Source organism: Vipera berus (assembly GCF_964194415.1).
Source record: "Vipera berus genome assembly, chromosome: 10".
Classification (NCBI taxonomy): domain Eukaryota; kingdom Metazoa; phylum Chordata; class Lepidosauria; order Squamata; family Viperidae; genus Vipera; species Vipera berus.
Window position 1 is genome coordinate 3,111,563 of NC_138213.1, and position 13,480 is coordinate 3,125,042.

The 13,480-nt window shown below is 39.9% G+C and overlaps 1 protein-coding gene across 1 annotated transcript in view; it reads right to left on the reverse strand.

The window, feature by feature from the left end:
* Positions 1-13,480, reverse strand: part of CDH13 (cadherin 13) — a 396,356-nt gene that overhangs the window by 87,913 nt on the left and 294,963 nt on the right. The gene's annotated exons all lie outside the window — the stretch shown is intronic.

Below are 13,480 nucleotides of genomic sequence, written 5' to 3' on the forward strand. Positions count from 1 at the left end.
GGGAGAAAAAGAAAGAAAAAGAAAGAAAGAAAGGAAGGAAGGAAGGAAGGAAGGAAGGACAGAAATGACAAAGGAAGGAAGGAAAGAAGGAAAAGAAAGAATGAAAGAAAGAAAGAAAAAAGGAGGAAAACAACATTGAGCCCATCTTAAAACTTTAATGGAAAAATAAGAAATTGAAAGGAATTTAAAAGGCCGCTAAAAATACATTTGCCAAAAGCTTTTCCAAAAATCAAGCATGAGGGTCGGGCGAAGCTTTGAAGGGACTTCACAGTTTCAACCAACATGAAAGACACCGACGGCATTAAGCTGCGCTCAGGAGCACCTCTTCATACATTTGCTTAGACATAAGACAAAAGAGAGAAGGAAAACAGTATTGAACAACTGACCCTTTATGGTTTTGTTTTTGTCTTTGCTTTAATATTCTCTTGCTGCTAAAAAATAAGGCACGTTGTCTAATCTACTTGAAATTTGGCAGTTCAGATTCCTTGGGGGAATTATAGTATAGCACCTAACGCTAGTCCATTAGGATGAATCAATCTTGTAAACAGAGAAAGCTAACTACATTTCCCACTGGAAAAATGGGAAAAGCCAACAACAACACTCACAATAATTAAGGTGCCTACAAAAATAAAAAAAAAAGCACACACAAAATTCTCCTTGGCTCCTACTTCAAGGGGCATTTGTGACGATAAAGCAACGTGTACAAGGGAGACTAATTTATTTTTTTTTATTTTTTTTATTTTTTGCCAACAATTTTTTATTATTGTTTCTTCTTTGTGCAATGAGGTACGTGCATCATGTGACCTCAGATAAAGGAGAACCAGAAGTTATAAATTTGCTAATTTCAGGGCTTCATAATTGAGCCATTTGGCCTCTATAGCTGTCTTTCAAAGTTGACATGAAACAATAACATTTGTCCCAAAATGAAAGCTAAGTGAGAAATTTGTCCGGTTTTACGACTTTTCTTGCTGCATTTGTTAAGGGAATTGCTGCCGTTGTTAAGTTAGCAGCACGGTTGTTAATTGAATCCGGCTTCTCCACTGGCGTTGCTGGTTGGGAGGTCACAAAAGAGGACCCCAGGACGTTGCAACCGTCATAATTAGGAGTCGCCAAGCATCTGAATTTTGATCACACGACAATGGGGGAATGCTGCAACAGCTGTGTGAAAAATGGACGTAAGTCACTTGTTCCAGTGCCGTTGTAACTTCGAACCATCGCTAAATGAAGGTTGTAAATTGAGAGTTCCCCTCTCTTTTCCTCTTGTCTTAATCACCTCTTTGCAGGTCACCTTGCCAAAACATGCTTTGTAGACTTGGTCATGTATGGAAGTGAAGTCTTGTTGAGTTAGGAACAAAGGGCGAGACAGTGATACTTTGAAGGCGCAATTCAACCGAATCTCCATCAAATCAAAAAGACTGCTTTGAAGATTTCCACAGCCCTAACCTATTGTCTGTATTGTTTTTTTCCCTAGAGGGGAATCTCAGCCTCTTGCTGACAGACTTAGATGTTCAAATACAAAGAGGTGAGATTCATCAAGCCTCATTCTCAACTATAATAGCGTTTTTCGGGTCTGAATAAAGTACCGTTGATGAACGAGGATGCTAAAACCATTTAAGATCTAATGATGTTCAGAACAGATGCAGAATTTGGTCTGGAGGAGAGTTTGGATTGATTTCTATCTAAGTTATGACGTCTTTCACAGCAATTTTGTCTTGTTGTTATGCCTTAAAGTTAGTGTGGATGCCTAGCGATTGGCTCTTCAAGTCCCTGCAGTTTTATGCCAATGGAGATTCTCAGTCATCCGAGGTTGTCCCAAAGGTGCTTTTCCAAAAGGCAACCAAACTTTGTTTTTCCTTGTTTTTCACTTCTCATCCAAGAAGCTTCTTCAGTTCTGACTGAATGGTGGAGGATGGAAGGATGCATATTCCTTGCAGTCATCTATTTGGGTGATCTTCAAGTGGCCTCAATACTCTCAGAGGGAGTGCTAGTGACCAGATGACTGCAAGGCATACAAATCCTTCCATCCTCCACCATTTGATCAGAACTAAAGAAGCTTTTTGGATGAGAAGCGAAACATCTTCAAGGAAAAACAAATCCAGCTGCCGTTTCAAAAAGCACTTTTGGGACACCCTTGCCATTTTCTTGGCAAGGTTTTTCAGAAGCAAAAAAAACAAAACATGCCATTCCCTTCTTCTCAGGACTTGGAGTCAAAGACTGGCCCAAGGTCATCCATCTGGCTTTGTGCCTAAAGTGGAACCAGTATCAGAAGTCTTGGTGCACTGAACTCCCTGGTCAGCGAAATCCCATGAGTAAACATCAGTAGGGGACTTCCTCATTGGAGATTGTAGTAGTTGGTTAGTGGAGTATTTCTCCAGCCCAGAAATTTGATGGAGAGAATATTTGTGTCCATCTCCAGCTTAGACACTCACAGCAACTTGGGAAATCTCAGACTTACATCTCAAAACCTTGAAATTTTGGCGTTTGCATTAATTCGGGGTGGTGGATTTAAACATTATTTACAGAGATGTAAGCAAGCACTCTGGGACAACCTTCTGAGATGGGGGTCAAAGTGGAGACAGATGCCTAGTCTGCAGGCTCTCTTCAACCAGCCCAATGTTTCAATAGATGCTTCCAGACAATAGAAGAAGGCCCAAGTGGATCAGCTAACTGGGCAGCCATCCAAAGGACTCACGGTAGAGTGATCCCCAGGGCAAGCTTTACAGAAAGAAATGCACCGCACAGAGACACACAGACTGAGAAAAACATCCTGTTAAAATAATGGGAACATCCAGCAAAGCCAAGCATTAAATGCCCAGGAAAGCGAAGGGGAACACAATAATGAGTGTCCCTTGTGTGGTAAATGAGTTTGTTCGGTGCCAGAGCGAGTTCGTATTGACAACATTACATGAATCAGGTGAGCATCCTCTCCATCCTGCTTTGCCATTTATCTGCAGGCTGGGGATACAATTTCCCACTCGTTCTAGGCCTTTGCCATTTTCGGTCTACTAGCAAATGCTCTTGTGTTCCAACTCATTATGAGGAGCACTGATTGATGACCTTTTCTTCCCACGATCAGGGAGAATAATTTGCCAGGTAGTCTAACAGCCAGCAGGTCTCTGCTAGAAACACTTGTACGAGAAGGCAAGGGTTGGGAGGCACCACAACTGATGTTTGGTGTCAAAGCAAACTGAAGAAGTGACCTGCTCTTTGAAGTGTTGACACCTCATTACTTTGCCATAGTTTAATCTTCATTCAGGTAGCAACACTGATATAAAATGGAATAAGGGCATCTGTCGAAGGTCAGAGAGGTCATGTCATCTTGCCAAATAAGGGTGCCGAGCACAGGAAATCATCAGCAGTCCAGGCAGTTCAAATGAATATATAGGTTTATTGTATGCTAAAGCTCTCCTGCGAGTCCCTTAGACTGCAAGGTGATCAAACCCGTCAGTCCTAGAGGAGATCAACCCTGACTGCTCTTTAGAAGGCCAGATCCTGAAGCTGAAACTCAAATACTTTGGCCACCTACTGAGAAGGAAGGACTCACTGGAGAAGAGCCTAATGCTGGGAAAAGTTGAGGGCAAGAGAAGAAGGGGACGACAGAGAATGAGGTGGCTGGATGGAGTCACTGAAGCAGTAGGCGTGAGCTTAAATGGACTCCAGAAGATGGTAGAGGACAGGAAGGCCTGGAGGAATGTTGTCCATGGGGTTGTGATGGGTCAGACATGACTTTGCAACTAACAAAGCTCTCTACAAGAATCTGAACTGCTAGTGGGCAAAGCAAATTGGTAGTAGATAAGGGTCAGTGAAATTCAAGATGGGCTGGATTTAGATCTCTTGTGGGTGTGAACTCAAGACAGATGACACATTTGACCCCTCCCTCGGGCTCAGCCTCGTCATCTCCTACAGAGGAGGACCGCACATATGTACAGGTAGTCCCTGAGATATGACCAGTCATTGAACAACTATTTAAAGTTACAATAGACTCCCCAAAAACTACAAATGACCCAGTTTCAAAGTTACATTGGCTGCATCACCCCTGCAGTCATTCGCCCTTATGACCAGCCACAGGGACTCTGTGTGGCGAAAATTAGAAATACCGTATGGATATTTGGGAGTGTTTAAGAACTATATTGGAGCAAAAGAAGAAGAAGAAAAAAAAACCTGAGGAAAAAAGGCTGTAACAGAATGTGAGAAAGAAAATGGAATGAGAGGAAGGTGGACCACCCACCCTTCCACCAGGATACTTCCGTCCTCCGTTATAAATCCTTCCCATCACCGCATCATCTAATACTCAAAGGCTTGTTAGGGTCACAAGCAGTGCAAACCCATCCGATTGTAGAGGATACATGACAACTGCTTGCATTCTTGGCTTAAAGACTTCAAAAGAATACTTTTCGGTTCACAATATCTCATCATGCCACAGATCAAAGGGCTGATGTATTGTAAATGGATTTTGCTGTGATTTAAGAGGAGTTTATTAAAAATTTTACCGACCTCAGAAGGATGGAAGGCTGAGTCAACCTTGAGCCGGTGAGAATCGAACTGCTGGCAGTGGGCAGAGTCACCCTCCAATACTGCATTCTAAGCACTGCATCACAACAGCTCAAGGAAGGAAGGCAGGAACCAACTAAGTTGCATCCAAAAATCTATTTTATCCACAATTTTCCACCTCACATTTAGTAATCATGTACTATTAAGAAACCCACAAACCCAGTTTGATGGTAATCATGATATTTGTTTGGATGGTGTCATTATATTTGGTGTATTCATCCCCAGAACATCAAACCTTTGTTGTATACAAGCAGGATAATAAAAACACATCTTTCTCAATTATTTTGCCTAATTCTTAGATAAATTCCTGCGGCTGCTTGGAATCCCACTCGATGTGCATTATTATTGCTTTCTCTCCTTTCCTTACTGACATATCTTCTTCATTGTCCTACACTGAATAGCTGCATTCTCTGTTTTATTTCCCCCCTCATCACCAGATATATCACATTGTTCATTTCGAAACAGCCTCAGATGCTGGCTTCTGTCGATAGCTGTATGCAATTCATATTAATAGGAAAAGCTGATCGATCTTTCCCCCTAGTTTTCTTGATAGAGAAAAGTGGATTAACCTAGCAACAGCAAGAAAAAAAATAAAGGGAGTGATTTGCTAATAAAAGCAAATATACAAAGTATTTTTATATGCTTTTCTGTAATGGTAGGTGTGAATAATTTTGGAGATGGGAAAGAGAGCTGCAGACAGAAGCCATGGAAGGAGAGGGGGCTGGGAAGCATTTTCTGCAAACCAAGAGAAAATAGAATAGAATAGAATAGAATAGAATAGAATAGAATAGAATAGAATAGAATAGAATAGAATAGAATAGAATAGAATAGAATAGAATAGAATAAGATATAAGAATAGAATAGAATAGGATAGAATAGAATAGAATAGAATAGAATAGAATAGAATAGAATAGAATAGAATAGAATAGAATAGAATAGAATAAGATATAAGAATAGAATAGAATAGAATAGAATAGAATAGAATAGAATAGAATAGAATAGAATAGAATAGAATAGAATAGAATAGAATAGAATAGAATAGAATAGAATAGGTTTATTGGCCAAGTATTTATTGGTAGCCTTGGTGGAGCAGTGGGCTAATGCCTCCTTAAGTAACACCAGCTGCCTGCAATTAGTGCAGGTTGGAGTCCCACCAGGCTCAAGGTTGACTCAGCCTTCCATCCTTCCGAGGTAGGTCAAATGAGGACCCAGATTGTTGGGGGCAATTAAGCTGACTTTGTAATAATGCCGCTTGGGGGGGGGGAAAGCCCTAGTAAGCAGGCATATACATACAGTAGAATGAAGGCTATTGCTAAGCACATTTGATTTGTGCTTAGATTGTAAGCCGCCCGGAGTCTTCGGAGAAGGGCGGGATATAAATGGGATTAAAAAAAAAGTGTGATTTGACACACAAGGAATTTCTCTCCAGTCTTGCAAATACTGTTTGTGTCATCTTGGAGTAAAGACAAACTAGTACTCCTGATTGTGCTTTTTGTCTGGATTAATCAAGGAGAGAAGCAATCTAGAACTAAGGAGAAATTTCTTGACAGTGAGAACAATTAACCAATGTAACAACTTGCCTCCTGGAGTCGTGGATGCTTCATTACTGCAGGTTTTAAGAAAAATTGTAGTGCCATTTATCTGAAATGGTATAGGATCTCCACCTTCAGCAGGGGGTTGGTCTAGAAGATATCCAAGGATATTCCAACTCTGTTATTCTGTTCATCTGACTACCTCATAAGGCTAACATTTTCACAGTTCATCACAAGATTCTTTATGAGATGGTGCAATCTTTTTGTAGCGTCAAAATACTCAATTTCTTAAACACTTTGCTCCTATTGCCATCCTACTGCACAATTTAACAATGTTGATTCCATTCTGTTTATCTACAACAATGTAACATCCTTTCCATTATATAATTCATCTCTCCTGAAAAAAGGGATTAATGGAAAATAAAATTGGCAGAGAAGAGGGAAGTTTCTCCGGACTGTCACAAGGAAGAAGGGTGGATGTGTCCTCTGTAGGGCCTAAGAGTAGGAGAAGAACCAATGGGTGGAAGAATTACACAGAGAGATCCAAAATAAAAATCAGAGGAATTTCCTGAGTGTGAGCAGTAGGAAGAAATGAAGCATCTGGCTGCTGCAATTATGGAGGTCCATCAGTGGATGCTTTCAACCAAAGACTGGACAATCTTTCCTCTGGGATGATCTAAGGATCCCTGCCTTGGGCAGGAGTTGTATTAGAAGATCTCCAAGGTCCCTTCCAAATCTAGGGTTCTATTATTCTTCCCCCAACATACCTTTATAGCTCAGTGGTAAATGTCTAGATCCATTTTCATTTTCTGTCTGGTTCTGAGCAAGAAAAACATCAAAACTTCCATCACCTCCTTGGAGATGGCAAATATGAATCCTTATACATCCTATACGAATCTCTGCAGTGTGTACTAATAACTAATCAATCCATTTTCATTTATTTTCTCATTTTTGCCTAGATAGGCAACTTGGTAAGATTACATAGTTCCTGCAAGAAAGCCTTTCTCCACTTTGCAATTATGTATTGATTTAATAAGAACATATTTTTCCATCGCTCGAACTCTTGAGCACCACCTTCCAAAACACGACAGTGTTAATGTGACTACACAGAGGGAGAGAAGGGTGATCAATTCTTACATGAATTCAATTAATCTTGTTTCAATGTTACTTTAGATTCAAAATTTAAATCTTTGCTCAGCTAGACAAAATGCACTGTGTTCTGGGCTGTCACTAAGGACATGGGGTCAAACTATTCTCCAAAGCACCTGTAAAGGTAAAGGTAAAGGTTCCCCCGCACATGCGTGCTGGTCGTTTCCGACTCTAGGGGCCGGTGCTCATCTCCATTTCCAAGCCGAAGAGCCAGCGCTTGTCCGAGGATGTCTCCGTGGTCATGTGGCCGGCATGACTAGATGCCAAAGGTGCACAGAACGCTGTTACCTTCCCACCGTAGTGGTCCCTATTTTTCTACTTGCATTTTTACATGCTTTCGAACTGCTAGGTTAGCAGAAGCTGGGACGAGTAACAGGCGCTCACTCTGTTATGCGGCACTTGGGATTCGACCCGCCAAACTGCTGACCTTCTGATCGACAAGCTCAGCGTCCTAACCCACTGAGCCACCACGTCCCTAAAAAGCACCTGAGGGCAGGTCAAAAATTAACAGGTGGAATCTCAGAAAGAGAGAACAAACCTAGAATCAAGGAGAAATTTCCTGTCAGTGATAACAATTAGTGGCTTGTCTCCAAAGCTTGTGGGTGCTCCATCACTGGAGGTTTTCAAGAAGAGACTGGGCAACTATTATCCAGAATGGTATAGGGTCTCCTGTTTGAGTAGTGGGTTAGACTAGAAGGCTTCCAAGGTCCCTTCCAACTCTATTATTCATTGTTCTACAAAGTTTCCTTCTGATTCCCATCTATCATTGTTTCAAATTAAGAAAAGGCTGCTCCTCGAATTAAAAAAAATATGCAAATTTCATTCTATATATTTATATGTGCATACAAATACAAAGAGTTCAGAAATGAGAAGCAACTTTACCTATTTTTTCCCCTTCTTTTGCTGAAATGAGGAAAGGGCAAGGGGTAAATGAATTGCTCCATTTTAAAGGATGCCTTCATTTATTTATCGCTTCTAAAATAGCAAGAGAAAAAAGGAACAAAATGCAAAAAAATAATTACAATGGATCTATTCTCGAAGAAAATGCATTAAAAGTGCTTTAAGAACTGAAAAAGGGGGGTGCAAAACAGGAAAACAAAGGAGGGACAACGTGTAATAGATTGTTAGCATAATTAACAGGTCATCTTAAAGAATAAGGCTAAGAACAATGGGAAATAAGAAGGCTTGGAAAAACATTTGAAGATTACTTAGTTTTCATCCCTTAAGAGCAAAGAATGACTCTAGCCTAAGAAGGTCACACACATAACTGGATAATGGAATTTGCTGCCATCAAATATCATGAATGGACAACAATTAAATGGTTGAAATGCTGATTGGAGTAATTCATGAAAAATTGGGGCATTTGTGATTGCAACTCTTGAATGCTTTAAAAATCCTAACTATTGGCAAGCACGCCCATGAACTTTTCAAAAGCAGCTAGAGAGTTCTTGTGTGCAAGTGACCATAACACTATCAGAGAACTCCAAATTTTGCTAAGTGACCCTCAAAGGTTGGGTGAGGTAACCTCAGTACACCGATTCTTCTTCAATCTGGACAACATATCATTGGTAGGAACTGCTTACTGCCCACCCTGACTTTGTAATGGACAAAGATTTGGGCCCTATTTCTAGTTCTGGACAATCTTTTTAGACCAGAAAACATATACGTGCTCACTACAACAATCCAAAGTCTTGCTATGTTGTGAGCATCAGGTCTGAAATAGGGAGGAAGGGCAGAGACAGAAGTAATTTCTAATTAAAACACTTCCTTGTCAAGATGAAGAAAATTAAATTTTAGCTCTAAGAGCGAAAGAAAATGAGCTACGTCATGTTTCATTTCCTTCAGACCATGAACTGTCACTTCAGCTTTCTTTGCAGGAGAAGTTATTTGAAGATGACATAATTAAAATATTGCAATGGCAGTTTTAAACATACATGGCAGTTGTTTATTAAATTGACACACAACCGGTGGTTATTGTTTTTTTTTCTTCTTTTTTAAAAAAGTCTTCTTTCTTTTAACTGAACTATGTGCATTCTTGATATTATTTGTGCCCTCTTGTGCTTGCATAATGCTTCTCCTCATGTTTAACTGGCTGGTGAAGCAACAAATTATTTTGACCCTACAAGACTTTTCTCTTTTTTTCTGAATGAAGTGGGAATCAATAAATGTGTTTGACAACCGAAAGGTACTCCAAAAAAAGAATTTAAAAAGTTTTAAATTAAATGAAAGGGTTTAGGCCAAATAATTGTTTTGATTTTAGATTCTGGGTGAAGTCGTCACCAATAGATGAGGTTATGAATGAAAATGAGGTTTAACACATAGTGGCTAACTAATCATAGGTCCATAGTTTTGAAAATAAGTAAACGAACATCTTCTATGTAGGACAGACAGGCAGCGAAGACTAGCAGACTGTATCCATGAACACCAGTTAGCAGTCAAAAGACATGAGAACTCCTTAATATTGCAAGACATGGACAGCTTCAACCACAGTTCCAACTGGGAAATTGTGAGCAAAAGTACTCAAATTCCAAGAGAATTCTGGGAAGCCTGGCACTCAGAAAAATCAGCCATCAACAGGCACATAGAAATAAACAACATCTATATACAATTCAAATATACAATTCAAATATACAAGCTTACTGCTAAGCTTGTAAGCCGCCCTGAGTCTTCGGAGAAGGGCGGGATATAAATGTAATAAAAATAAAAATAAAAGAAATAAAAGAAAGAATCAAAAATCTAAAAAGGAAACAAAAAGACCAAAACATATCCTTGCTAGCAATCAACACTCAAATAAGTAGATATTAACCGATAAACACTAGACAACAATCAAGAAGTAAACAATATCCCAGTCAAGGAACTATCAATACAGACAAACAAGCTAACAGTAAACCTATGGCTTAACATGCTATACAAACCCAGGTAATTGTGGTTTACTCTACAAACAATCATTTAACACAGTGAAGGAATCCAATCTAGATGTGCTATAAAATGCACATTTCTCTCTACCCCGGGAACGTGTGTTTTTTTTAAATATAAAAGCAGGGAATAAATTGATGGGGATCATTTAAAGGATGAAAGCAAGGGAAAACTTTAATCTGCTGAAAAATGTCTAATATATTCGCTGGAGGGATATCCTCGATGAAACCAACCCTTTTGGTACTTTTTACACTTAATTACTTTTAACCTTTTTTTTTAAGTTGAGAAAACTAGACTTTGTGTGCTGGAGCAGTGCTTCAAAACTAAGAAAAAGTGGTAAAAATGAGATCATTCTGGGGTTCCTTCCTAATTTCATAGCAACATTTTAATCAGAATTCCAGTGCTATATATTTGTACTTTTCCTCCATAATTGCAAAAAAAACCCTCCACTCTCGTTGGGAAAGATAATCGACGTTCATGTTTTATAAGTGATTCTCCAGCTGACTCAACGCATTTTGAAGGGAGAGTGAAATCCAAGTAAGATTTAAAGGAAGGTTTGATTGACATCTTGGAGATTCCCCCTCCCCCCCATTCTTTAGGGTATAATTCAACAATTTATCTAAAGCTAGCTCTTTTCAAGGCAATGCCATTTATGTCACAGATGTCTGTCAATATTTCGCTTGTCTTTTAATTGCACTAACTTAACATTTAAAAAGCATAATTAGTCATAATACATAACTGCCTTATTAGTCATACATTCGGTTGTAAAAATGGAACAGCTGGGAGACTTTGCCCACTGACTCTGGGTGGATAAACGTAGGGAAAAGCCTCTTATTTCCGTTCCTAGCTGGTGGTAAGCTTGGAATCCCTGAAGTATTTCACACTCAGGTTGCATTCATATTCCCATCTGGCCATAAAGTTCTCTGGATGGCTTGGTGGTTGCCCAGCCCTCAAATACATATTTTTTATTTCATATGGATATTATGACCAAGGTCCCCAAAGCTAAGAACATAGCAATAGAAGAGAATATTTGCAGCTCAGGGTTGAACTGATTTGGTGGTCTCTGAGGTTGGTTGCTTTCTTGAAGATGTTGCATGACCCAACTAGGTAACATCATCAATGCTAGGAGGGAGTGGGGTATGCAGAAGAAGGAGGAGGAGAAGGAGGACAACTATGGGGTCCTTGGTGGTCTCTGAGGTTGGTTGCTTTCTTGCAGATGTTGCATGACCCAACTAGGTAACATCATCAATGCTAGGAGGGAGTGGGGTGTGCAGAAGAAGGAGGAGGAGAAGGAGGACAACTATGGGGTCCTTGGTGGTCTCTGAGGTTGGTTGCAGATGTTGCATGATCCAACTAGGTAACATCATCATGCTAGGAAGGAGTGGGATATGCGGAGAGGAGGAAGAAGAGGAGGAGGAGGACAACTATAGGGCCCTTGGTGCTCTCTGAACTTGGTTGTTTTCTTGCAGATGTTGGAATACCCAACTAAGTAACAGAGAGAGGAGGAAGAGGAGGAAAACTGTGGAGTCCTTGGTGCTCTCTGAGGTTGGTGGTTTTCTTGCAGGCGTTGCATGACTCAACTAGGTACCATCATCAGTTCACTGTTGGGTCATGCAACATCTACAAGAAAACAACCAAGCTCAGAAAGCACCAAGGACCTCACAGCTAAGATATATTTTCTAAGCTAGTTCTTCTTTTGTTAAATCAAAGAAGCTCAATTCAAGATAGAGTTAGAAGTCAGTCGTGTCTCTTTGGGAGTTTGTCTGAGACTTTGTCAACTTTGATTCCGGTCAAAGCAAATCCTTGGGGAAACTTCCTTTTTTTGACCTCACCTTATTGGATAAGCTTGTCTGTTCTCTAAGGAGGCAAATCAATCTCATGTTGACAAAGTGTGTGGCCTTGCTTTCTGGCAATATTCACCTTTAGCCTAGACAAAACCTTGGCCAGATTTAAATAAAGGAGTTGGATCCAAGACATCCAGACAGGTTTCCCATCTCTACAACCCTCCACAGTTTTCTGGGCTATCCCCACCTATTTTACATGCCCCACACAGACGTTTTCTCTGGCTCAAACTGATGTATTAACCATCAGGGCAATCCATTCTTTTGCATTTTTAAGTTTTGCATTAGTTTTTTTTATCTCTGCAATTGTCATTTTTAATAAAAGTGTTACTTAAAAAAATATTCAACACTTATTTATGATGCTGCCAATTCCTCCCCCCCCCATTGTACAACCTTCAACTAAAAGAAAACACACATTACTCACACACCACACACTCGTTCACGCACCAATGTGGCTGTTACACTTGTAAATGAAAATGGAATGATAATAACACAATGAAAGGTTTCAGAGAGGTTAGCTCACTTCTGTTTATGCAAATTGGGAGTGTCAGCATGGAGATATATTTAAAGGGAGATTATTCCTTGTTTCTCCCCATGTGTTGAATTAGCCAGCTACATGGCAATAGTGTTCACTTCTGTTTTGCAAGTTCAGGAGGATTTTTTTTACAGCATCCCTATTCTTTGATGGCTCAGAATTTTAATCTGAACCAAAGAAGCATTCAGCTCCTTATCCCTTCTTACCTCACAAGCTCTAAACCTTCTTCTTTTCTTCACTGACAAAGCCTGATAAAGCTCATTTCTTCTCTCTCCAACCCACTTTTCATATCAAATTGCTTCCTATTTTCCCCCAGTATCTTCTTGACATTGATGGATCCTAAAGATGACACTTCTGAGTTGTGAATATTTCCCCCCCCTCCTCCTCCTCCTCCTCCTCCTCCTCTTCCTCCTCCTCCTCCTCCTCCTCCTCCTCCTCCTCCTCCTCCTCCTCCTCCTCCTCCTCCTGCTCCTCCTGCTCCTCCTCCTCCCCTGCTCTTTGCAAACTGTGTGCTCTAATGTCTATGAAAGTTCTCAGTCATCCACATCATGTTTGTCCTAAAAAGTTTTTTATTTTATTTTAAAGGCATCTGGACTGGATTCCCCAGCAGTTAGTTAGAACAGAAGATGCTTCTTGGATGAGAGGCAAAAATGTCTTAAAGAAAAATCAGAAAGTCCAGTTGCCTTTAAAATAAAAAAGCTCCTTCAGGATGTGTGTTCTAATATTATTATACGGCCCTTTCCAAGCATGGGAAAATGGAAAGAAACACCCCTAGTTTAGAATAAGTAACACAACTGATCTGCTACAAATTATATGTAGAATATATATAGAATAAAGAATATATTTGAGTACATGCATTTTTTTCTTTTTTGTCATATTTATGTAGTGAATATTGGAGGTGGTGACCCTTTGAGAGCTGTATGCAATGAAATTTCATTTTAATGTATGCCAATTAG